Raw genomic sequence first — 26,687 nt, 5'->3', positions numbered from 1 at the left:
GTCTTTTCTTGCCCTGACGTGGGATCAGAGCCAAGGATGTTGTCATGGTTTGTGCAGCCCTTTGAGGCAATATGCCCACCCTTCACACTGGCACTCTGGCCCTAGTCTATAGCGCAGCAGAATATGCCACTCGAGCAGGGTGCCGAAGTGTACACACTAAAAAGCTAGACACATCACTCTACAACACCTTGAGAAACATCAGTGACTGCCTACGACCCACCCAAACTGATTTCCTGCCAGTGTTAGCCGGCATTACACCTGCGACTCTTGGCACAGAAGACCACTCACATGGAAACTGGTGAGCAAGGCCTTGCTGGATGTGAACCATCCCCTACGCAACCTTGTTCAGAACTCTCAACTGGACCGCAAACGCCTGCCTTCTCACCGCCCTTTCTACCGTCATGCAGCAGCTCTTCGCGGCTCCAATATCAACATCCTTGACAGATGGAGAACTGGGTGGCAGGAGACCCTACGACCCACTCAATTTACAGTATTATATACTAACACATTTTTGCCACCAGAGGAAAACATGCCTCGCAGAGAATGGATAACTCAAACGATTAGGAACTGGAGTCGGCCATTTCAACTCCGCCAATTTAGCAGCCTGCATTGTGGCCACACTGAGCAGACTGCACACCACATACTCCCTGAGTGCCCCACCCTACGCCCACCTGAGGACACACTCCTTGACCTGCTCAACCCCAACCCTGACACAGTGAGCTCGCTGCAATGCCTGAACCAAACTGCATACAGTAGCTGCCTCATACGCAAAAAGAAGGAGAAGCATGACTAAATACATCCAACACAAACGCAAACCAAAACTAAATATCTTATACACAAAATGTAACTGTATTACAATAATGAGATAATTTTCTGGGTCAAAAAGGAAGAAACAGATATATTTTTAAATTAATGTGAAATATTTGGCTTGGCTATATGCTTGTTTTACATAACAGATACAAAGCAGCATTCATTATTTTAGCACCTCTTAGGAAAACTGTGAGAAATTTTTTGCAGTTTGCTAATCACCATGCATCATAGAAACAGACGGTGCAATGTAACACTGGTAACACAAAAGGATGTGAGCTTTTGAAATTGCACAGTGAGGATTTTATCATTTTGGATGACAAAAAAAAAAAAAAAAATTGCACGTGCTTTTATGTTCATTATTATAGTGTTTATTTTGACTAATGCATTATTACATCTAATTTGAGGGAACAGTTTGGGGAAGGTCCTTTCCGACAAGACTGTGGCTCAGTGCACAGAGCAGAGTACATGAAGAACTTGTGTGGAAGAACTTCAGAGCCCTGACCTCATGTTCATAAATGGACATCACTGTTATATGGTGATGTATTACTGCCGATGTTCTGGCGAGACGTGCTCCCCAAGGGAATTCATGAATTAATGCACTCCCTTCATCTGCACATGCGTATGAGTCAAAGTAATGCGGAAATGTAACTGCGCATTAAAAGGACTCTTACAGCGCAAACGTCATACTAAATATCGCTATATTTTTTTATATTTTGTAATTTAATATAAATGTTTCACACATAACTAAAACTGTCTAATGTACAAATTATTTGGTTATGGTTTCATGTGAAGATGTTGAAAATCAAGTACTGCAAGGTATGCTGGGAGCACTTTTGGATTCCCAGCATAAAAAACATAACCTCATAATTCATACATTTGATCTTTTGATGTGTGAAAGGTGTATATTAAATGACAAAAAATGTGCTAGTGCAACATTTCATTTACATGCAAGTGCCTTCGATGTGCAATTGCATTTCCAAATTCCTTGTATTCAGATGCAGGGAGTGCATGATTTCCAAATCTCAGCAGAACATCGGTAATCTTAAAACGCTGTGCAGTACAGTGTGTAGCATTTTTTTGAAAATGGCAGCTAAAAATTAGCGTGCCGAAAAAAATGAATGTTGCGACTTGCGATTTATGATTCTGAAATGACCCAAAATTGATAATCAATTTATAAAAAGACATTTCACATTTTTTGTTGAAGCAAGCCCCAGGTTTGACATGCTGCTAAAGTTAGCAAGGTGACTTTAGATGTGGGTAATGTTTCTGCATGAAAGAGAAAGAAACAGTCAGCTATGGCTGCAGCGATCGATTATTTTAGCAATCTATTGATTAATTTGTTCAATTAATCGAGTAATCAAATAAAACACTTTCTAGCCTTAATGCATCTTTTAAGGAAATTAGTTAAAATAAACAAAGATTTGTTACCTTTAGTCTTTCTTTTTATAAATGCACATAACATTAAAAATTGCACTTTTACTATGGGAGCCTCACTAATATCTATATATATATATATATATATATATATATATATATATATATATATATATATATATATATATATATATATATATATATGAAAAGTGAAAATTCTCAGATTGAAATGATGGCAAAACCTCTCGTTGTCTTCTTTTGGTCTTTGCTCTCTTTCCACCTTGTCATTGTTTTTCTTTGAGCCATCTCTCTCGGCCATCCGCTGTTACCCCCACATTGCTGGCAGCGTGACCTGCTTCTTTGCTTTGTCTGCTCTTTTGGATCCATATTGCGGAAACAATGTCTGCATGTTTTACTACTTAAACAGATTATCAAAGCAACAAAATACTAAGACCAAACTTTTTTCAAATAGAATTATTCAATGAATCATTGCTGCTCTACTACAGTCTTCACTGAAGGCAAATGTTTGGGCGCACTTTGAATTCTACAATTTCCTGAGTAAGGGTGAATCCTCAGAACGGTTTGTCTACGGTAGACGTCAATACATCATCACAGAGACATTTGTCACTTAATTGACATGGCAACCAAAGGTCTCGTGATATGGCCACTGATGAGGTGCAAGCTCAATACGAAGACAAGATGGCAGGCAGGAACTCGAGAGGCACTTTTTTGAACTCACTCTTGTCTTACTGACACAACACAACCTACGTCGAGAGCTCAGAGACCACACGCACAGTGCCTGCCTTCACAATAAAAGTGCTGCACTCTACATCCTCTCTGCCTGCACTAAAAAAAATTTGCATCTCAGTGAAAAAGCTACCAAGTTAATTAATTTCAATTGAATATCCTAGCTTGCCTGCTGAAAAAGTGTGTGCACCCCTAGTCTAGTTTATACAGGAATGCTGTTAATCCTGGAATTGGCACCCTTAATCAAAAGACCATACTGATAGCAAATCAGGACTTGTTTGACTCGAGAATGAGAATCAGTTTGCATCGATAATTAATTCTGATTCGAATTATCACACCAAAAATCCGAATCGAATCATAGATTCTTATAAGATTGACATTCCTACTACAAAGTGTTTTTTCAGATGTAAAAAATGTGTCCCTAAGCCGGAGTAAGGCAGCGATGGAAGTATTTTTGGTTTTAGGGGGGCTAACGGCCCACTGCTTCTCTGCTAATGTCAAGGCCCAATATTAATTCAATCATATCAAATTTGTCTTTATAGTTTGAGTTGGGGTGAACGGTGGAAGAGGCTGTGGAATTCAAGCATGTCGAACGAGAGGAGATATTTGCAGATTTACACTTTGCACAGCTTGAGGTTTATTCAATATTTTATCAAAATAAACATTCTCTTTATACCTCACTAGGATCATGTGAAAAGCCTCTAAAACGAGCAGTATAGGGCCACTTTACAATCCTCTTGATTGCAGTCTGTACTTCTCCTGCATCCAAATTAGGCTTTTACTTGTTATGATGTCTACATTAAAAAAAATCTCAATCATTCCTTTTATGTGTCTGTTCATGGGCAAGGGGGGTGGTATTGTCATTCCAACTGGGTAGATAATTTGTAGCCTAGAAATGACTCACCGCTGCTGAAGAGTCCAAGAATAGTTGATGATGATCAATTACGAACATAAAGGAACCAAAAAAAAGACAAGAACACAATTTAGTGATAATGATGACACATGACACTGGTGACAGTAAATCCACTGTTTGAATTCCCCACGAAAGCCTTTGGGCAAGTGTCAGGTGCAGTATGTCCTGGGGGTAGGTAGCATTATATTGAGAGAGACTGCAGGCTGCAGCGACAGAGAGCCTCAGAAGCACTGTGTGTCGAGGACTGTGCTGGTGCATGACGGTGAGAGTGCAGTCACCGTATAGCGGTAAAAGGAATGAACAGTGAAAATGTTCAAAAGAAAAATCAATAGCTTTCTCCTGTCAACAGCTTCTCTAATGCAATCATTCCAGGGCAGTAAGATCACACCCTCTTTCACTCTGCTGCTCACTGGATGGAACACCAGAGCTCATAATCTGTCAATGCCCTACCTGTGGGACTGTGAGAATAACAGCAAACTTGCTGTATTGTCAAGAAGAGTAGAAAGGGTGTGGGCTTTTCCTATTTGATGCTACTGCAGCATCCAGCCACAAGTTAGTTACCCATCACCAGGGAGCAGCTGTCTTGTTCTGCAGCTGATGGTAAAAAAACCCTATAATGGAATGAAGATCTTGACAAAATGAACAATTCACCGAGCGTTTGCGAGGTCGCGATAGCGCCAATAACGTGATTATTTCTCATTGTCTCTTATTTACCAGCAAAAATTCCCGCTCAACAGTTAAATGCTCCAAACATGCATATTATCACGTTACATGAAACATATATTAACGTTGTTGCCCTACGGGAAACTTGGTAACACAGGACACACTGACAAAGCTTAACCAATTGTTACTATAACCATCTACAAGGTTAATATAGATGGCTTCTTTTTCTTCGCCTCCATTTATCTGTTTTCTTTTGTACTTCAAGTTATCATTACAAATATGTATTGTTGCATTTGAACAATTGTATTGTTGATAATAGAGGTAACTATTGTTATTATTCATTATCAATAGTGCTATTTCTATTGGTATTTGTATTGCTCCATTTGTAGTGTAATAATTCTCATTGTCATTTCTGTATTATTTATTTCACTAACTGCTTCTTTGCTATCACTTTTACCATCATATTTGTACATATGCTAATTTTTGATGTTGTTCTATTGTTGTTATCGTTGTGTTTGCTGTTGTTGTTGTCTCTCTGTTCTTGTCCCCACAATTTCCCCCTCTGTCTTCCTTTTTTTCTCTTTCCATCCCCTCCTGCTCCGGCCCGGCTGCACCAAATAATATAAATCTATTTAATAAAGTCAAATACAAATAAGGCAACAAGAGAAATATCACACACTTGTCTTTTCTAAAGTAAATTTGTACAGCCGATATGGGCATCTACATCAACAATATGATTTGCCTGAGTAGCTGGACAGGACAAAAAAATAAAATAAAAAATACAAAAAGAAGAGTAGAATGAGTGTGGGCTTTTTCTATTTGATGCTACTGCAGCATCCAGCCACAAGTTGGTTACCCATCACCAGGGAGCAGCTGTTTTGTTCTGCAGCTATACGATGGTTCAAACCCTACAATGGAATGAAGATCTTGACAAAACGACCAATTCACAGAGCGCTTGCGAGGTCGCTATAGCGCCAATTAGTGTGATAATTTCTCATCCGCTCTTATTTACCAACAAAAATTCTCGCTCAACAGTTAAATGCTCCAAACATGCAAAATATGTTGGAACATAAATTAATGTTTAAGATGGACAAAAACGTTTTAAGTCTAAAACATACACGGATAATTTCTGCAACTTGTGGACGATAGCGCAGACAGCCGATAAAAGGAAAGCCTTTGGTGGTGTTTATTTCAGTAATAGTAATTAATTATTGCTATTATTCATAATTAATTAATATTGTACCGTGATTTGATTATGGGATTTTATGCCATATAGTGTCTTCTAATAGGTTTGTGTGGTGTAAAAGGAGTAAAACAATACAGTATTTGTTTTGCCATGTTTGTGAAATCATGTGCTTCCTGAGGTTAAGGTTACAAGTAACACTTAAAATATTGATAACACATTCCTAAATTCACAAGTTGACTCATTGTTACTGAAAAAAAGAGGTCTCAAAATATCACTAATTTTTACGCAACTTATTGAAAAAGCTGCCGCGATGTCTGGCATTTTAGCCCACAATATAAAAAAGGAAATAGGGGGATACATATGTGTGTAACAACAGGAAATATCATGTGAGAGCACCATGATACTCTTCAAATGTATGATCAGATATCAAGTTACGCATGCAGCAGCAGTTCTTCTGTATAGAATGTCATGTGGAGGGAGAAGGAACTCGTTTAGAAAGCGGTCTGTGGGTCAGAGAGGATTGTCAATACATATCCGCATCTGTAGCCCCCAGCCCACCATGCGCACAAAGCATCGGTTAGCCATTTTCAGTAAGACAGCCGTGCACTCTCCTTAGTCCAAGGGAATGCTTTAAATCAGCCACTAGCAGAGAGTGATGTGACTTTGAATAGCAGGTGTATGACTCATTACTGCAGACCCACTGAAGTAAAAGCGTCAGGTCGAGCAAACGTTCTTAAAAGATGTTGCCGTTCATCTGTGCTATGAATGCAGGCAAGGTGACAAGGCATGCAGAACAATTGTGGAGTGATGATGGATGGATCCTTATAGATCAGGAGTGTCAAACTCATTTTAGATCGGGGGCCACATGGAGAAAAATCTACTCCTAAAATCCCTGCACGATAACTTAAAAAAATAAAGACAACTTTGGATTATTTTCTGTGTTTAAAAATTAGAACAAGCACATTCTGAAAATGCACAAATCATAATGTTGTTGTTTTTTTACACTTACATGTTGCGGTTAATAGTATTCTATCTTTATTTGTCGTTATTTATATTTTCTGAATAAATGATGTGATAATGTTCAGTCAACTCATTGGTGTTAATTTTCAATCTATCAGGATAAAAAAATTATATCAAAATCAAATTGCAGTATGTTATGTATGTAGTTTGATCATTTTCCTCGATTGATGTACTAACATCATGTGGTTTATTTTGTACATACACTACCGTTCAAAAGTTTGGGGTCACATTGAAATGTCCCTATTTTTGAAGGAAAAGCACTGTACTTTTCAATGAAGATAACTTTAAACTCGTCTTAACTTTAAAGAAATACACTCTATACATTGCTAATGTGGTAAATGACTATTCTAGCTGCAAATGTCTGGTTTTTGGTGCAATATCTACATAGGTGTATAGAGGCCCATTTCCAGCAACTATCACTCCAGTGTTCTAATGGTACAATGTGTTTGCTCATTGGCTCAGAAGGCTAATTGATGATTAGAAAACCCTTGTGCGATCATGTTCACACATCTGAAAACAGTTTAGCTCGTTACAGAAGCTACAAAACTGACCTTCCTTTGAGCAGATTGAGTTTCTGGAGCATCACATTTGTGGGGTTAAATTAAACGCTCAAAATGGCCAGAAAAAGAGAACTTTCATCTGAAACTCGACAGTCTATTCTTGTTCTTAGAAATTAAGGCTATTCCACAAAATTGTTGGGTGACCCCAAACTTTTGAACGGTAGTGTATGTACCATAATCTACAGAGATACAAAGAATTGCTATTGCAACATCTAGTAGACACATTTAGAACAGCTGTTTCTTTCATTCAAAAATTTCAGGTATATTTGTATACTTAGCAAACTCATCCCGCGGGCCGGATAAAACCTGTTCGTAGGCCTGATCCGGCCCGCGGGCCGTACGTTTGACACCCCTGTTATAGATCTAAGAGCCTAACAGGACATATGTTTTTTTTTTACAAATACTTTAATTAAAACATTTTGGTTGTATTATTAAACGACAGCCAATAATTAAGACTTATCGGTATTATGGTACAATAATGTATTTAAGGCATTTAGCAAAGAATAGTGGTATTCAAATAAGAAGATATGTTTTACATTCCAGATGTAGCAGGGCTTGGAACATGTCACGGTTGTATTGGTCTTACCCGTAACCCGGAGACGGCCTGTGAAGTGCAGGTAAAAAGTATTTAATGACAAAATATAGATCAGCAGGGAAGTGCAAATAAAGGTAAAATAGCTAGAGCAAGCATTATGGAAAGCTATGCTGCGTGGAGGTTCAAAGCAAACACAGCAAAACAATGATCTATATAAAGAATCCCGATTGGCAACCAGGAACAGGTGTGTGCCGATTGCCAATCAGGGACAGGTGAGGAAGCCGGCGTTCAGAATGGAGAACAGGTGACAAAAGGAGACAAACAGGAAGTAGAACTGAGAATAAGAGGAAAGGAAATCATACAAAACACATGGAACATACCATGAATTGATTTACGTGGACCCCGACTTAAACAAGTTGAAAAACGTATTCGGGTGTTACCATTTAGTGGTCAATTGTACGGAATATGTACCGTACTGTGCAATCTACTAATAAAAGTTTCAATCAATCAATCAATACAGTAAGTACAAGTCCAAACCTGTCATGAATCTAATTTAGATATTTGAACACACAAGGATGAGTTGTGAGCTGTGGTTGCAAAACCATTTAGGAATTTTTTAAACATCTGCTGTCAAGATTTTGGTATTAAATTATTGCATATTAATTTAACATCCTGTTGTTCTTGACAGATCTCTACATTGTCTAAGGCGGTGTTTTTCAATCGCTGTGCCGTGGGAAATTATGCATTTTCACCTCATTGGTCTAAAAAAATATTTTTCGCAAACCGATAATCACAATCTGCAAATAATGTACCGTTGTTGAGTGTATGTGCTGTCTAGAGATCGGCAGAGTAACCATGTAATAGTCTTCCATATCAGCAGGTGGCAGCAGGTAGCTAATTGCTTTGTTGGCGTACATTGAGACAAGATAATTAGTGATGCACGGACTGTTATGGTTTAAATTTATATGAACAATTGTGTCAGTTATTTGGTTAGAATGACTTTACATTGGCAATATAGGCTACTGAGTTTCATTCGTAGCATTTTCTGCTGGCGGTGTCCTTCATGATTTTTTCAATGAAAAAATTAACTTTGGCTCAAAAAAAGGTTTAAACGCACCAGCATACAAATTACTTCATTTTCAATGCCGTGCAAAGAAACTGGGCTGTGTAAAACAATCCCAAAGTAAAGGTTAGTGGTCAACTATATTTACACTTTAACACACTTTAAAAATTAGAACGGCAACCATGTCAGTCTTTAAAATTCCCTCTTGTCCTATTTGCAGTATATCGCATATAATGACACTGAATCAATTTATTCATATTCCAGGACAAGAATTCCCTGGCGATACTCAAAGGAGGACATTTCTGAAATGGGTTAATGAGAATCAAAGATCGATGTATAAATTCCCCAACATCGCTTTGGTTTGCTTTATCTTACATCAGGCCACCATATTTATTTTGTTGCCCTGGGCTAGAACTGGCATATAATGACTTTTTACAGCTTTCCCTCCAACCATCCACAAAGAGTCCCTGCAAGTTCACGTCAGCACTTTTTGCAAAACCATTTTCCGGAGGGGTAATGCTAAGTAGATGCCTGACTTATGGTCATGTCAATGCAGAATATCAATACAGCTCATTGGGTGATAATGCTAATACACATGTTTTTTCAAGTAGCAAGCGATCATAAATGTTTAAGCACGGCGTGTTATTTCCTATCTCAATTTTAATAGCTTTGCTGCCACGTGCAACTATTCACAATGTATTAATCTGTTCTGTCTAAATTAATGTATACACTGGTAGTGCTTATTTAGCTGAGGCGATAATAGCAGCACGTGCTCGCTGATCATTTATTATTTACTACTATTAGGGATGTAATGATATGAAAATTACATATCACTGTTATTGTGACCAAAATTATGGCGGTTCAAATAACATACCGTAATCTATAAACCACTTTTTAATATTATTAAATATTGTTCTTAAGAACCACATGAATGATTGTCGTGTTGTGTTTGAATATGTTTATTTTCTTCTATTCAATGTGCACAATTGAATATCTTAAATGCTCAGACAACAACGTTTATACATCAACTTAAACGTAATGACATGAATGTGTCTTGTGCTGTATTCATGTTAACATTTAAGCTACCTAGCGATTAGCGCACTAGCTTGCCTCTGCAAAAAAAAGGAGCAGTATCACCGCTCTGTCAGTTTATCGGCGTGCTGTTATTAATCACAGTTTTACAGTCATTTTTATTTTAAACACTAATACTAACCGTCGGGAGATTTACCGCGGTTTATCATTATTACCGGTAATCAATACATCCCTAATTACTATAAAGACATGCTCTACAGTCATCCCTTGCCACATAAAGCTTCAAAGTTTGCGAGTTCACTCTATTGCCTATTTTTTTAAGCATATCTACCTATTTTTATCCTAAATTTCAAAAAATGTAACATACAAATATCTAAATTAACAATAAATATCAACACTGCATTGGACACTAGTAAAGACCAAACCAATCGTTCAGTATCATGGCCACGGATTGGCTCAGCATTGGAACAGAAGAGTGTAAAGATGATTAAAGGGTGTCTAGAGGACTCTTATGTTATAAACCATATTTGTTATGGATATAGAATATTTTGAACATGCGAACAGTTACAATATGGTACATCTCATATTTCCAATTTCTCATTACAATATGTCTGAAAAGCGGTAGGAAGAAGCAGACTTTATTTAATCCTACCCCTTTTCCGTTTCAAATCAATGCCAACACATTTGTTTGTTCATTTCCTACGCTCAGTTTGTAACGCAACAATTTAGATAAATAATCAATATTGTTCACATGAATAAATAGTTGTTTTTTAGTTGTGATTCACGCAATTAGATGAATACGATTATCTCATTTTCAATAAGGTTCAAGATGTATATCTTGTGTATTTAGAAGGTACGTAAACAGTTTTTTATGCTCTAGCTACAGTATGAAAATATTTTATTTATGTTAAAAATATTCCTACTTTGCAGAAATGAATTCACTATGGCCAGGCCCAGAACCAATTAACAGCGATAAATGTGGGTTTACTGTAAATCCATATAGGATATGTATGAGATCCTATTTTAAAATTAACCAAAACTTTGCAAAATATGGTGTAAGAATGTATTGTTTTCATTATTGTTGTTTTCTCCCCTCTAGAAATACATACAGTATAAATGACAGCAGTCTGTTCTAATAAGAATTTAATAGGATTTTATGAAAAATAATATGCAAATAACTGCACCACTCAAAGTTGCTTGTATTTATTGTTTCTGTAAATGAATGTTAGAACAATTAATTATGGCAAAACAAAGTAAAGAATTGTGTAAAGAGGCAGCCATTTAGTTTGCAATGTAATATAGTGCTCAATACAGTTTTTTGAAATGACCAATGCTGTCATTTATATGCCATTTAACCAGTAGTGTGCCGTCATGGGCCAGCAAGGCCTTCTCTGCTGGCCTAACATAACCAGAAATCATGATCATAATTAAAGATAAAAGTAATTTTACATTTACTTTCCCTAAATATCTAAAAGTATTCATAATCTCTTCATGTCTTATTATGCTCATTCCAGCGCTGTTGTTCTTAGGTTATAGAGTTTTTATCCAATCAGAATTCCGCTATCTTGTGTTGCCATGCTGTACGAAATCTGCCCGAAGCCTTCAGAATCAACAATGCGGGCGTCTGTGCACTGTAAGTGAACGGACACATACAGTTGATAGATAATTGCGATAGCTAATCAGATCACGAGTTGTTGTCAGTAAGGCCTTCTAGCTGGCCTAAGGCAGATATATATATATTGTGATGTTATGAGCTAGGTAACATAAGAACTCCATTACCCAGCATGCCACAGTAGTGAAGAGCATGCGCAGTAGCCCCGTTTTGGTTGTTGAATGTGGCCATGCCATGCCAGCTGGATGTGATTGAGGAGTAAACTTTAAGAACTCAGCCAACACGCCTCGTCTGCATCTTTTATGATTAGACAACACATATATTTGCAAGGCCATTTTCAAGAAGAATATTTAAAGAGAAACCACATCTCGTGAGACGATGTCAGCCAAGCTAGCTCAGCTGTCCCGGCGATGAAATGGGGAAATGACCGCCACACAACGAGCGGCACCACTGGCTTATACGGCATCGAATGGGTTCTACAAATTGTGAATTCAAATATTTTATTTCTTTATTTTTTCACGTTTAATATTTTATTTGCAATTTTTATTTTGACGGTACCACATAAGATATGTTTTAATTGCTGATGCGGGTTTATTGATTTTTAAATGCACCAGAAAAATTACCCATTTGTACACTGTTGATGTGCTTCAATGCCAAGTACATATGTTTTTGTATAGTATTTCTCAGGCATTGGTCATGTGGTGACATAAATTATGGTATTTTGAGAGGTAATCGTTGAAGTCGGACATCTCTGAAGGCCTAGGTGGGCAACGCACAGACCGCTACTGCATTTACTGGATATTATTTCCCAGCAATAAATTATTTTCAGACAGTCTCTTTAGAGGTCTAATTAATAACTATGACGACTAGCTATTAATAGTACTCTGAGTCATAGGTCAGGGATGACAATGTCATGAGAAATTCACAAATTGTTAAAAAAGAAAAATATTATTTTGGTACCTTTTTAAAAAAAATATATTTATATTGTGTTTCTGTTCTGGATTGAATTTATTAAAATTTGGTTAATACAAAACAGTAAGTAAAAACAGGTCAACAGCCTAAAATAAGGAAAATGAATTCTAAATATAGCTCTGCACTGATGTTTCTGAAGTATTACATAAGAGCAAAAACTATTTGACAAATTTCCGCAACCGACTGTGTTTGTGAGGATGGTTGTTTTAAACAGTATGCTTTAACATGCTTTGGATGAAAAGCCAATTAATATTTTATTTACAGTAGGTGTTGGAAATAGGATTTATTGAATAAATCATCTTCTCTGTACTAAATATTACATCACCAAGTTTCTCAGATTGGTTCATGAGGATTTATAACATACAGTACAGCTGATAAGTTAAAATACAACAACTAAAAAGGACAACTATTCACTCACTTTGTGGCACAACTCCAGTCATCCCCATGTGCATGTAGCACAGTGAACATGGACTAAGGTGCACTGCACCACGCAGTCTTTCACTGCAGGAGGAAAACATCACTCAGCATTTCTTAATTATTTACAACTTCAACCCCCAGAGCTGTTCACCCTGCGTACGCCCCCTCTCTAAAAGGCATTTTTGTATACTTTCTGACTCTCACATCTTCATCAAACATCCACAGCGGGTGCGGAGCGAGAACAATCCTCAGCGTGGGAAGCAGTAAAGATACTGGTCTTTTAGATGTGTTGCACCAACAAAATATGTTGAGCTCAGACAGTAGTGTTGGCGGGCACCATCTGTGAAAACCATCTGTGACGACGCCACATGGCCGAAATGGACAAGTGTTCTACTGGCGCAACCAAATTGCCTGCGCGGGCATGGCTCCAAGTCCCCGCATTGCTGGAGGACAAACAGGAAAGACCATCCAGTGTCCAACAAGCTGACCTGCTGCTTTACTGCTGTGCCTTTTGCCCTGTCCAAGACACATGCAGAGGCTTACACTCAGGCTTAGTTTCATTCTTAAATCAACAACATATACTAAATTAGAAGGGCAGTAGAGCAAAAATCCTCTGCCGAGGCCATTCATAGCGTATCCAGGGTCAACAGTAAGCTGGAGCCTATCCCAGCAGTCACAGGACACAAACAAACAACCATTCACACTCACATTCACACCTGTGGAGTCTTCATTCAACCAAACATGAATGGGTTTGGACTATGGGAGTAAACCAGGGCTATTCAACTGGCGGCCAGGGGGCCAAATCTGGCCCAGGAATAACACAATACCGGCCCCCGAGTTCAGTTCAAAACTTGGGAGACAAACATTTTTGCTCCTGTTTTATGAAGGAATTCGTACCACTGTAAACATTTTGGCAGATTCTTGCATTTACATTTTACCTTGCGAGCAAATATAGAACTTGTGATTTACATAACTGAGGCGTTCCTTAAGGCACCCTTTTAAGTCCTCTACTTTTTTTGTAATTTGATTTATGTAACTAAGGTTTTGCTATAGCTTGTTTACTTCAGATGCTGTCAGTTGTAACTTCTTTAGTAATACTAGGAGTGTTCCTCAATGTTTAATTTTAGGTCCTATCTTTTTCATAATTTGGGCTAGTCAACTGGTGGCCCATGAATACAGTTAAAAACTTGTAAGAGAGTCACATTTTTAGCTAAAGGGAAATGTGGCTCCCAAAACAATTTAGTTGAATATCCCTGGAGTAAAAATTTGCAAGGACAGAAAGAACATGCAAAGCCTCACAATAAGGCCCAAGTCCAAATTTTATATCAGCACCAATTAGGAGACCTTGATAAAGACACACCTGGCTTTACAATGAGCTTCTTCAAACTCCTTTTTCGAACACTTTGAATCGTGCAACATTAAAATATGTGATGTTCGTCAGTGTAACTTATTGAGCATTGATTAAAACAATACCATATTTTTTGGGCTATAAAGCTCACCGTTTTTTAAGCCCCTCTCACCAAATTTTACAAGAAACAAATTTTAATCCAACTTTTTTTATTGGCATTTTCAAACAGACAGAAAAAAGTGCAAGTCGAAACAGTACAATTTTAAAGTCAGTAAATTATTCACACCCTTTCCCCTAAAACCCAAACCACCCACCCACTCAGGTCACACCAAGAAACACATTTTTTACACGGATTATAAGCCGAAGATGCATTCCGATTTTGTAAGATTTTGTAAATGTGTATTTTTTTACCTAAATTGTTTCCAAACAGTGCCCATAACACGGCAGTAAAACGGCTGATCAAACAAAACAGAAGCCATTGTGCCATAGAGATAGATCTCTATCTCTATCTATATATATAGTTATGCACCGAAAATTTGGTCGCCAAAAAAAGACTTTGATCACTGAAACGGCACTGCCAAAACAGGATGTTGTGATAACGTAAGCAAAACGCACGGGACTGTCTGTAGCGGACACAGCATGTCTGCTATGTGTACGTACTTTAGTAAAGGGGTTCTCAACATTTTTTACCACGGGGCCCAACTTTTTCACTACAGAGGGCCCCGAGGCCCACTCAAATATTAACACTGAATTAGCAATGTCACGCTTGATTTTAATTGTATTTAAAAAATATATCTAACCTCCTTACAGTTTAAAAGGATAAACCTTTTCAAATTATATCAATCTATAAACTATTAAACCAAAAGAAGGTACTCGATGAAAAATGTATTTAAATACAATCCCGTAGTGCTAAAATAAATTCTAACTAAATTAATCATAATGATATTAATGAAAACTGTCAACATTTAAGAGCAAATAAAAATACAGCTTGAACAATTTAGTCATATTTTTTGCACTTAAATTTTGACTTTAAATGATGCAATTGTTGATGACTGAAGTGTTGATACCAACCAATCCTAACCCCCCCCCCTCCCCCCTCCATATCCCACACCCCGGATTGTAAATAATGTAAACAATTCATTGTATATACTCTGATGATTATCTTGTGTGATGACTGTATTATGAAAATAGTATATATCTGTATCATGAATCAATTTAAGTTGAAAAACTTATTCGGGTGTTACCATTTAGTGGTCAATTGTACGGAATATGTACTTCACTGTGCAATCTACTAATAAAAGTTTCAATCAATCAATCAAAAAAAACTCCAGACTTCTTCTATTTAATACTGTCACAAGTGGTGGAAAAAGGTATTACAACAGAGTACCGCTGCGGCCTATACGGACCACAGCTGAGAAACAGATATTTTTTGCGGCCCTCTAGGGTGAGCTCGCGGCCCAACATTGGGCCCCTATAGTTAAGAACCACTGTTCTAATATATCTGAGATATACCCACGGACAGCGCTCTACAAAATGTGCAATGTGCAAATATTAAAGAGATAAATGCTGGAGCAGCATTGCGAAGCAAGTGTGACGTCAGTGAAGCTTGCTGCAGCTCTCACTCTTTGTCGTGGACATGGAGCAACAGAAGTAAAGAGTCTCTCAACGCGAGTACAGTCTCCAGTAACACCAGAAAATTATGCTAGATTTGTTGCTAGGTGTTTTTAATAAAGAAAAACTCACTAAATGGATTGGAGAAGTCTCTAGAAACTTGAAAAAAAAATAGATTGTAGCAGCAACAACTGAAAAATAGAGCAAAACAAAATAATATAAAGAAAAAGTAAATATTTTTTTAATTTGTTTAGTCTTTTTAAAGAAAATATATCATACAACATCGCAGAATATGCCAAATATATAATGATGTAATATTGACCATGCCCCGAGCCACACACTCACCACCACAGGTATATTGGCAATCTAAGCTTACCTCTGAACACTGTACATTTTCAAAAGATTAATTCTGATACCTTTGGAGAGGGCAGGGCATGGAGGGTTTGATTTGTCAATCTGGGAACACCTCCCCACGCAAACAGCCTCACAAAATGGGTTATAATATGTGACTGTGGACTAGGGTTGTCCTGATACCAATATTTTGGGACTGGTACCGATACCAAAATGTATTTTGATACTTTTAAAAATAAAAGGCACCACAAAAAAGTCAACTTTGGCATACAATTCAGACCCAAAAATGGTGAGAAAGACACAAAGACGCTTTGTTCCACCTCTTTTTTTCTTTGCGAGTATTATGAGTTACTCTTCATCTACACGGGAATATATCAACATCCTATCTGTTGGCATTCCAGTGAGAGCAGACATAGTACAGTAAGTGATTTTTTTTTTTACGTTTGTTGTCTCTAATGAGGTCTGCAGTGAGTAATAATCAGTGATGTTGTTGAAGGAAACAGTGAATGTTGTGATGCGTTTGGGAAATTAATGCGCCGCTGTATGCTTAAAATTAGCAAAATATGTAAATATTACATATTATGAATGTGCCTGTTACTATATTACATATATACTTACAGCGTGTAAAACCTTGATAGTGTGTATAAGCAGAATAGAGAATAGAGAATAGAGAGACTCCCATAGGCTCTATTGCAGTGGTTCTTAACCTGGGTTCGATCGAACCCTAGGGGTTCGGTGTGTCGGCCTTAGGGGTTCGGCGGAGGTCAAAACACACCCGACTCATCGTGTAAACACAAACTTCTCCCTATCGGCGTATTACGGGTACGGCAACAGCTGACTGATTTGCAGGTGTGTAATTTGTTGTGAGTTTATGCACTGTGTTGGTTTTGTTGTTTGAACAAGGTGATGTTCATGCACGGTTCATTTTATGCACCAGTAAAAAAAACATGGTAACACTTTAGTATGGGGAACATATTCACCATTAATTAGTTGCTTATTAACATGCAAATTAGTAACATATTGGCTCTTAACTAGTCATTATTAAGTACTTATTATTGCCTTATTGGCATGGCCTTATTATAACCCTAACCCTCTAACCCTGACCCTGACCCTAACCAAATAACTCTAAATTAAGTCTTTATTACTTAGAATATGTTCCCCTCGTGTCCAAATAACTCTAAATTAAGTCTTTGTTACTTAGAATATGTTCCCCATACTAAAGTGTTACCAAAAACATGTAACTTTGTCTTGAATTTTTTTTAAAAAACATTTTATTTTTCACTAAAGAAGGGTTCGGTGAATGCGCATATGAAACTGGTGGGGTTCGGTACCTCCAACAAGGTTAAGAACCACTGCTCTATTGTAAGTTTTGACCGCATTTATTTTACAAGTTAGAATGCATAGAAAAAGAAAAACATTTGTGTACTTGTCTCACATAAAGATTGTGAATAATAGTCACAATTCCCGTTTAAATGTACACGTTTGTAGATTAGAATCGTCATAGGTCCCCTTTGCATGAATGTGATGAAAAATGCTTTTTCTTGGGTCACTGATGATCTTGTGATTGACACAAATCCATGCAGGCTGTCTATATGTGTCATTTGATTGACTGACCACCCGTCAAGGGTGTAGTCCACTTTTACCTGAAGCCAGCTGGGATAGGCCGCAAGGGGCAGTCTTAGGACATATTGTACAGTACTATTACAATCAACACAAAAATGTAAAGGTTTCTACTAGGGTTGTACGGTATACTGGTATTAGTATAGTGCCGTGATACTAATGAATCATATTTGGTACTATATCGCCGCCCTACCTGTCGTCACGTCGTGTCATACAGACGAGCATGTTGGCTAACTAGCTAGCGGCTGATATCTATCCGCAGAACATGTTGAAACAGAAAATAACTAGATATTAACAGTAAATGAACAAGTAGATTAATAATTAATTTTCTACCACTTGTCCTTAATAAGTTTCACAAAATAATAGAATGATAAATGACACAATATGACAACACTAGTTTCTACCTTTGCCTCTCCACCCTCTACAATGATTCAGAAACACTGGTTAAGTAGTTTTTGCGTCGTCCTTCTTGCTAACAAACAAACAAATGCGGCTAAGTGAACTTTTTAATAATCGTTGCCAAAAATAGCCGGAAAGCAAATGTTGACTCACGTTTTTAAGTGATGCAAGATAGAGCTTTCATCCAGTCCTTAATTTAGAACCATGGAAGCACACAGGGAAAAGTCGCGGAGCACTCAATTAACTGCACTCTAGTCTGGGCCTGCAGTAGGTTGCCGCTCTCCTTTGCATGATGGTGATTCATCCCTGTATACACTATAGAAGTAAGAGGGAGGACTTCGAGCACTGGCTGCTGATGCACTGGCCACTCATGCTACTTCAACTTCCTCTCATCTTATCTCGGGACTGCCAGACATAGGCATTAAATCAGCACTCTGAAAGTCTGTGGTCAGAACGCTATACACCATCTATTCCCTGCCAAGAAGAAGTCACCAAGTTGCTCTGTTGAGATAATCTATTTTAATAATAAAATATAAAAGGCCATCAGCCACAATACTCTTGCTCTTCTTGAGAGATCTGATGAAATCTGGCACAGGTCTTTTTTTGAGATACTTGACCCTCCCTTTGTTTCAAAATGCAGCTAACAGGCAGTACAAGGCCCTGGAGGATTTGTTTCACAGATCTGTGGTCAGGGGAAAGCCTGCTCAAGTCTGGAAACACAGTGTTGGGTCACAGAGTGAAACTCCCGCTGGAAGGCTTCAACACTGGCATCTGGATGAAATATTTATGTATTTAGCATAGACTTTTGGGGAACAGCAACTACAATAAAAAAATATGCTATGCATTTTTCTACATTTACACAACTTAAAGTTTGTACAATTCAGGAAATCGACCAAAAAATATATGTGCAGGGTTGTCACAATAGCAGAATTTTATGCACAGACTTCAAAGCACAGTACCAGCTTCCAAGAGGTCACCTTATAAAAGAAATATACAATAGAGTGCTCATCAATATGCTAAAAAATAACAATAGCCCAATATTTGGCTATTTTCAAAAGAACAGCAATGGCATGCAACCTTCAAGTATAGAAAACAAACAATATTATATTTGATCAATATGGTGGTAGACTGACGTCATCAAGTAATTTGCAGTGAAATAGGCTATTAAACGACTAAAAAATATATATTTAAAGACACATATTTTTTGGTTATTTTTATCAACATTTTAGCCTTTTGTCGTGACATTATGCCTTTTTGCTGTATTTTTCCATTTTTGCTTTATTTTATTTTTATAATGTGCCACAGACCCATAATGAAATAGCTGTGTTTAGCAAATGGCACCCAAGCCATACCTTGCCTTCCTGGTGAAAAAAGTAAACCAATGGTGTTTAAAGTGTTGCCTAACGACAGAGAGGTGTATGTAAACTGTGTTTTTTTGTATCACTTATGAAAGTGGTAGAGGTTGGGTTGCATGCTTCTGGAGGTTTTTATGCACGTTGTGGTAATGCACACTCCCTGGGCTTGTGGTGGTGGATCTCTGTTCTCACTTGCGCAGTGAATACTTTAATGACTGCTTGTATTTGATTACCGGATAAATGCATGACGCAAGATACACCTGTCTTTCACTTTTAATATGTACCTGTACTCGCTAGATGTAGTGGCAAAGGCTCTAAAGTGTATCTCAGATCATTTCTGGTACGTCTTATTGTCTGGCAAACCAGTCACGTACGAGGTGTGTTCCATTACAAATTGTTTATGACCAAGGGCGAACTGGAAGTGCCAGATCCACATTTCTGACAAGCTTCTATGATTAAGTAAATACATGTATATGGAAACACAGGCTGTCTTTTTTTTTTAAGACAGCAGGTGTTCTTCACTGCTCCAAGCCAAGAATCGACATGATACATATGTGGGAAATACTTTAGTATTTGGGGGCCTTTCCATTCGGACAGGATGCAATGTTGAGCCAGGAGTTGACTGTTGGTAGCTATGGCGATGAGCTGGCTGTATATGTTGTTATTTTTTATTAAAAGTAGATTGTTTACCGTACATTTTTTTCAAATGGTAAAGACTGAGATGTATCAGAAGCGTGACTTAATTATGCCACTTCAAATTAAGAGTGTTTTGTTGTTATAATATATTGACATTACAGTGGTTAGATTATTTTTGGATGAATAGTCAGTAAAGTGCAAGGCTTTATTTTAAAGGTGTGTAGCAAAGCCTCTTTTTTTTTTTTTTTTTACAAAACCATGCTCTGTGAGGTGGTTGGGCCGTATTTGGTAAGGGCTCATCTAGCTAGGGGCAGGTCAGACGCTGTACCATGTCCGTTTCTCTTCTCTTAAAAGTACAGCAAACAAGTGAGGGCCGAGGGGAATTAAATGTTTTCCTGTTTGGGGGTCTTAAACAGGCCCTAGGACCACATGTTACTGTTAATATACTGTGTGTGTGTACTTTGTTTTGGATGTGTTTGTCTTCATTTTAACATCAACCTGCCGAAGGACTAGAGATGAAAATTAGCCATTGGGTATAATCCCAAATATTTACACGTTAATTGTTCGCTAATATGTATTGTCCCTTTTCAAATCAACTGAATCTACAAATATAATACAGTAGTACCTCAACTTATGAGCTCAATTAGTTATGTGATGGAGCTCTTAACTCAAAACACTTGTATCTCGAATCAACGTGAAATGAATTGAAATCTCCCACAACAGCACAATTTTAGAAGAATGCAATACTAACAACTAAAGTAGTTTAATGAAGTAATGTAATATTATACAGCACTTACCTAGGAGAGTGGAATTCTACAGTATCACCTTCAAGCTGCTTCTACATCAAACACACCATCAGAAGCTTCTCAATATTTTCATGGATGAATGCACTCATTAAGGTATTATTATATGCTTCAGTATGGTGCAGGCTAGCAGTGCTACACTCTTAAATTGCTTCGCCAAGTTGGCTTCATGCTCTGTCATGTTTTGATGATTCATTTCTTTAATTAAATGAATATCATCCACTTCTTCTCAGCACTGTCCTTCACACTCACTTTCTTCCTTGGCTTATTTGGAAAAACAATCCAACTCTAATCTAATGCTTGAAAGTAAAACCTTATCTTTTGGGCAGATCTTACAGGGTTCACTATGGCCCTTGCTACAATAGGTAAGGTTGTATTTTTTTCCTCATTCCTGTGAGAATCCTGAGTGTGACTGAAGTATTAAGGAGTGGGACTATGCAGGACTAGTTCAGTGTTCTCAAATAACCACCAGGTAGCATCTGTGAGCAGATATTACTGCATCATCTCTTTCTCTTTCGGACTTATCAGGTCTTTTAAGGTTGGTAGTGCATTCTGCACGCATTCTTGACTTACGCTTTAAGTGAGGGATGTGGCAAAACCTAACTCAGTGATACTACACCATCTGTAACGGACGACACGATCGGTCCACGTATGCGTGAATGACTACGTCACTTCCTGGACTTGCAATTTTTTTATGACGGAGCCTTGTCATGTTCCGTGATATCGGAATATTTTATTAATGTTTTGTATAAGAAATAGCTTACCCAGGAGTAAAAGGGACCATGAATATAAACACGAAACATTTTTAACCACTTTCACTCTTCAGTCATTGCAATGAATGACGCACGAAGGCGCTAATGACTCATCATTAAAGGTTTGTTCGATATACGTATTCAAATTAGTTTTTTTTTATTTTTCTTTTTTTTAAACAAGGCACTTACTGTAACTATCATAGATTTTTTGCAGTCTAACAAAAAGTAGACTTATAAACGATCAGTATGTGATGTATTTTATGTAAATAAAGTAGAAAAAAGAGATTTCTTAGCAATTTAAGGCAGTTCAGGTTTCTGTACGGATATGTACTGTTTCAAAATAAATACTGTATTCTTCAGTAACGTTTGTTTTGGTTTGTAATCTTTTATAAGACATTGTTATTCAAATAAAGATTACAAAACAGAAAACCATGGTAACTGTGGCGGTGGGGTGACAGGCATGACCATAACAGCCGTAAATCAAGTTGACGGACGTGAAGTAGCCTTCACGCATGCGTGGACCTATCGTGTCTTCCGGCACCGATCCTCTAGTGACAACCAGCTAATGGCGGGGATGCTTGTACCTCAAATTTTTACTTGCAACTTTAAACACAACAATTAACCGAGAGACAGCTCTTATCTCAAAACACTCTTAAAGGCCTACTGAAACCCACTACTACCGACCACGCAGTCTGATAGTTTATATATCAATGATGAAATCTTAACATTGCAACACATGCCAATACGGCCGGGTTAACTTATAAAGTGCAATTTTAAATTTCCCGAGAAACTTCCGGTTGAAAACGCCTATGGATGATGACGTATGCACGTGACGTAGCCAGTGAAACAGGAGTATCGGTAGCCCATTGAAGCCAATACAAAAAGCTCTGTTTTCATCTCAAAATTCCACAGTATTCTGGACATCTGTGTTGGTGAATCTTTTGCAATTTGTTTAATGAACAATGGAGACTGCAAAGAAGAAAGTTGTAGGTGGGATCGGTGTATTAGCGGCTGGCTGTAGCAACACAACAAGGAGGACTTACTTGGATAGCAGACGCGCTAGCCAACGCTAGCCGCCAACCGCATCTGTGATCGGGTGAAGTCCTTCGTCGCGCCGTCGATCGCTGGAACGCAGGTGAGCACGGGTGTTGATGAGCAGATGAGGGCTGGCTGGCGTAGGTGGAGCGCTAATGTTTTTATCATAGCTCTGTGAGGTTCGGTTGCTAAGTTGCCAAGTTAGCTTCAGCGTCATTAGCAACAGCATTGTTAAGCTTTGCCAGGCTGAGAATTATTAACCGTGGAGTTACATATCCATGGTTTAATAGTATTGTTGATCTTCTGTCTATCCTTCCAGTCAGGGATTTATTTATTTTGTTTCTATCTGCATTCGAGCCCGATGCTATCACGTTAGCTCAGTAGCTAAAGAGCTTCGCCGATGTATTGTCGTGGAGATAAAAGTCACTGTGAATGTCCATTCCGCGTTCTCGACTCTCATTTTCAAGAGGATATAGTATCCGAGGTGGTTTAAAATACAAATCATTGATCCACAATAGAAAAAGGAGTGTGGAATCCAATGAGCCAGCTTGTACCTAAGTTATGGTCAGAGCGAAAAAAGATATGTTTTGCACTGCATTCTAGTCCGTCACTCTAACGTTCCTGATCCACGAATCTTTCATCCTCGCTCAAATTAATGGGGTAATCGTCGCTTTCTCGGTCCGAATCGCTCTAGCTGCGTTGAAAACAATAGGAAATATGAGGAAGCGAACAACTGACTATGTCACGCTACTTCCGGTAGGGGCAAGGCTTTTTTTTATCAGAGACCAAAAGTTGCGAACTTTATCGTCGTTGTTCTATACTAAATCCTTTCTGCAAAAATATGGCAATATCGCGAAATGATCAAGTATGACACATAGAATGGATCTGCTAACCCGTTTAAATAAAAAAATGTCATTTCAGTAGGCCTTTAAGTTGGGGCGCTACTAAGTTGAGGTACCACTGTATCACTAAAGAGTCAATAATGCAGAGACGGGGACCTTTAACATTCACTACGTATCAACAATTTCAAAATGTGCGGTGCTTTCACATGTTTCACTTCTTTCAGATTAAATCATGACACAGTGCCAGTGAACACAAAGGTCAGTTTTGGACTTTTCCCACTCCGTGCTCTCTTGGGGCAACTTGGTCTAAAGGACACATTAATTACTCCAGTCTCTTCCAATATGCCAGAGTGTTTAGGCAGATCTAATCACCACTTTCAGAGAAGCATCGATTCCCATCCTCTGCGCTGAAGAGGATGTTTCAGGGTGAAGCCACTCCCCTTTGCAGCCGGACCGCAAATGGCAGAATAATGTTGCTTGGGCAACAAAAGAAAATCTTTGTTGGAAATCAGACAGCACCTACAAATATCACAGTATTGGGCTCTGAACTCTATAAATACAAGAGATTGAGTGCGATGCGGGGAAGCACACATGCACCTTTCGCCATCTGTGACCATGGTAACAACAGGGTGAGAGGAATCAAAATGATTTAACACAGTATGAGTCCGCCAGTATCATCACAGCAGTACACGTGTGACAAAATTCAGGCCTCTCTTTTGGAGACCATGTCAATTGGTCGCAAAGGGTGCATCTGGCTTGGATGGTTCTTCGCTATAATTGGGCATGGGAATTTGGTTATTGTCCCTTCATTCCTTCAGCTTTAAATAATGCAGCTAGCATGAAAATCACTTACTTCATTCATATTTCCCCCTTTCTACTAAACACACGTCTCTTGCATGTTAACGTGATGCTCTTGCTCGCTTAACTCCATTTTAGGTCTGCGCTGATAAGACTTTGGAAGGCCCTACAAATAAAGAGGTGCACACATTATACACCAACGTAGGTGTTCATGTGAGGGGAGGCAGCTGTTTCTCAGACGCAATATTCCGTTGTTCCTCCCCTCCCCCATTTAATCCCTAAAGGTTTCAGGTCTGTAGGAGGAGTTGGAGATGGTAGAACCACGCTCCCATGTTCACTGACACTAGCAGCTGTTAACTGGCCATACAAAAAAAAAGGCAGTGGAGTTTGGCAGCAACACAACAGATACGGTGGCACCTGGGGTCCACATGTGCCCTGCCCACATCCCAACTCGAAGGCTTCATTGATGTTTTCTAACCTGTATGGAGGCGCTCTTGGAAAAAAAACCTGCAGCAACGCCCAGAGAATGCAACCATACAATCTCCCAAATGATGTTCCTATTTCATATGACTTTAACCAAGAAGCATAAACATAACATATGCAAATTCTATAAGGGATTTTTGTGCATTGACTTGAAAGGGATCTTCAAACTGAGTGCATAATCATCACCAACACATGCTGTCATGAATGGTAATCAGTTCTGTTGAAACATCTGCATGCGTGCAAGAATGATGCAGTACAATATTTCAACCTAAAACAAAAGAAATCAATCAGGGATGATAGATTGCTAGCACAATTGTCATTTTTCATCCCAATGACATAGAGTAAGTGGCCCCAATCTGCCCCAATCAAATCAATAAACATAGGCAAGGAAAGAGACTCCTCTCCATCTCTTTGTGAATGAAAGCGTTCATTCAAGTCACCGGTCGTCTACCCGCCACCCTAAAAGGTGGCTTCAGGTTGAGGATGCGTAATTTCAATATTCAGTGATGATGGGGTGGGGGGAAGACATACCTGAGGATTGCTGCCAGGCTTCTACGCGTCTCCGTTGCGGACTGGATGACAATGTGCAGGTCTTGGGGAGTCAGTCAATGCGCATGGTGCCTGTCACCGGAAGCCAGGGTTCTTTAAAAAAAATAAAAAATTTAGCCCGGAGGAGTAGTACAGTACGTGGCTGGAGGACGATCTCACTCTCTCTTTCTCTTTCTGTGTGTGCGTGGGAACTAGTCTTCTTTTTTCAGCGTGAAGGATGGCAAAGCCCTTGATTCACTGGGAAGGAAACCCCTGGATGTGAAGTGATAACACTACTGCTTAAGTGGACAGTCGTCACCTGATGCGAATGTATCTGGAACAGCCCACGGGGGGGGGGGGGGTTACATTGGCCCCCATAAAGCGCGCCATTTAGTTCCTATTTATTATGTTCATCTACGAAAGTAAGGCAACAATCACTACGTGATCAATTTTGGAAATTAAACATACATACACGAGCGTCGACGCACAATTACAAAACTAATGTTACAATTCTGACAATAGTCTATGAAAACGACTTTAATAGGTTCACCGCCTTGCGACTCAAGGAAGTCTACTGTAGAGGAATTGCGCCACCTAACGAAAATAAGCACAACGCTCCACATGTCGAAAATGACCGTTTTTGCTTTGTTAACGGAAATATTGTGACCCGAAACACTCTACAATTTTAACTTTTATTTTAAACAACGCCACTATAACTGGCCATATTTGATAAAATGCCCACACATCACGTACCAGACATACAAAGAGTACTGACCACAGCAAGATGGTGCCAGGCGACATACACTTTCGTTTTAGTCTGACATCAGAATCAACACAAAATAGGGACATTATAGGATGTATCCGTCTCCTAAGTGCTACCCGAGCATATATGCACATATATTGTATCATTTTAATCCCTATCTAGTCATTAATATTCAATTACCCAGCGACGTGCAGAAATAAAAGCGTTCTCAATTGTTTGGATAGACAAACAAAGAGTACCGACCACAGCAAGATGGTGCCAGGGGACGTACACTTCCGTTTTAGTCTGACATCAGAATCAACTCAAAATAGGGACATTGTAGGATGTATCTGTCTCCTAAGTGCTACCCGAGCAGATATGCAACCATATTGTATCATTTTAATCCCTACCTACTCATTAATATTCAATTACCCAGCGATGTGTAGAAATAAAAGCGTTCTCAATTGTTTGGATAGACAA

At 38.5% G+C, this 26,687-nt stretch overlaps 1 protein-coding gene across 4 annotated transcripts in view; it reads right to left on the bottom strand.

Moving 5' to 3' along the window:
* The window catches only part of LOC133652443 (rabphilin-3A-like), a 55,244-nt gene extending 29,072 nt beyond the window's left edge, over nucleotides 1-26,172 (bottom strand). For 2 of the 4 annotated variants that reach the window (XM_062051203.1, XM_062051205.1), the window contains exon 1: nucleotides 7,860-8,014. The gene's annotated coding sequence lies outside the window, so the exon portion shown is untranslated. Of the gene's footprint in view, nucleotides 1-7,859; nucleotides 8,015-25,468; nucleotides 25,580-25,645 lie in introns of those variants that run through there. The other 2 variants (XM_062051204.1, XM_062051206.1) reach the window with 2 other exon arrangements.
* Between the last annotated feature and the right edge of the window lie 515 nt (nucleotides 26,173-26,687).

The sequence above is a fragment of the Entelurus aequoreus genome, linkage group LG06 (assembly GCF_033978785.1).
Source record: "Entelurus aequoreus isolate RoL-2023_Sb linkage group LG06, RoL_Eaeq_v1.1, whole genome shotgun sequence".
In the NCBI taxonomy this organism is placed as follows: Eukaryota; Metazoa; Chordata; class Actinopteri; order Syngnathiformes; family Syngnathidae; genus Entelurus; species Entelurus aequoreus.
Note: the sequence above shows the minus strand (reverse complement) of the source record. Positions and strands in the feature narration are given on the sequence as shown.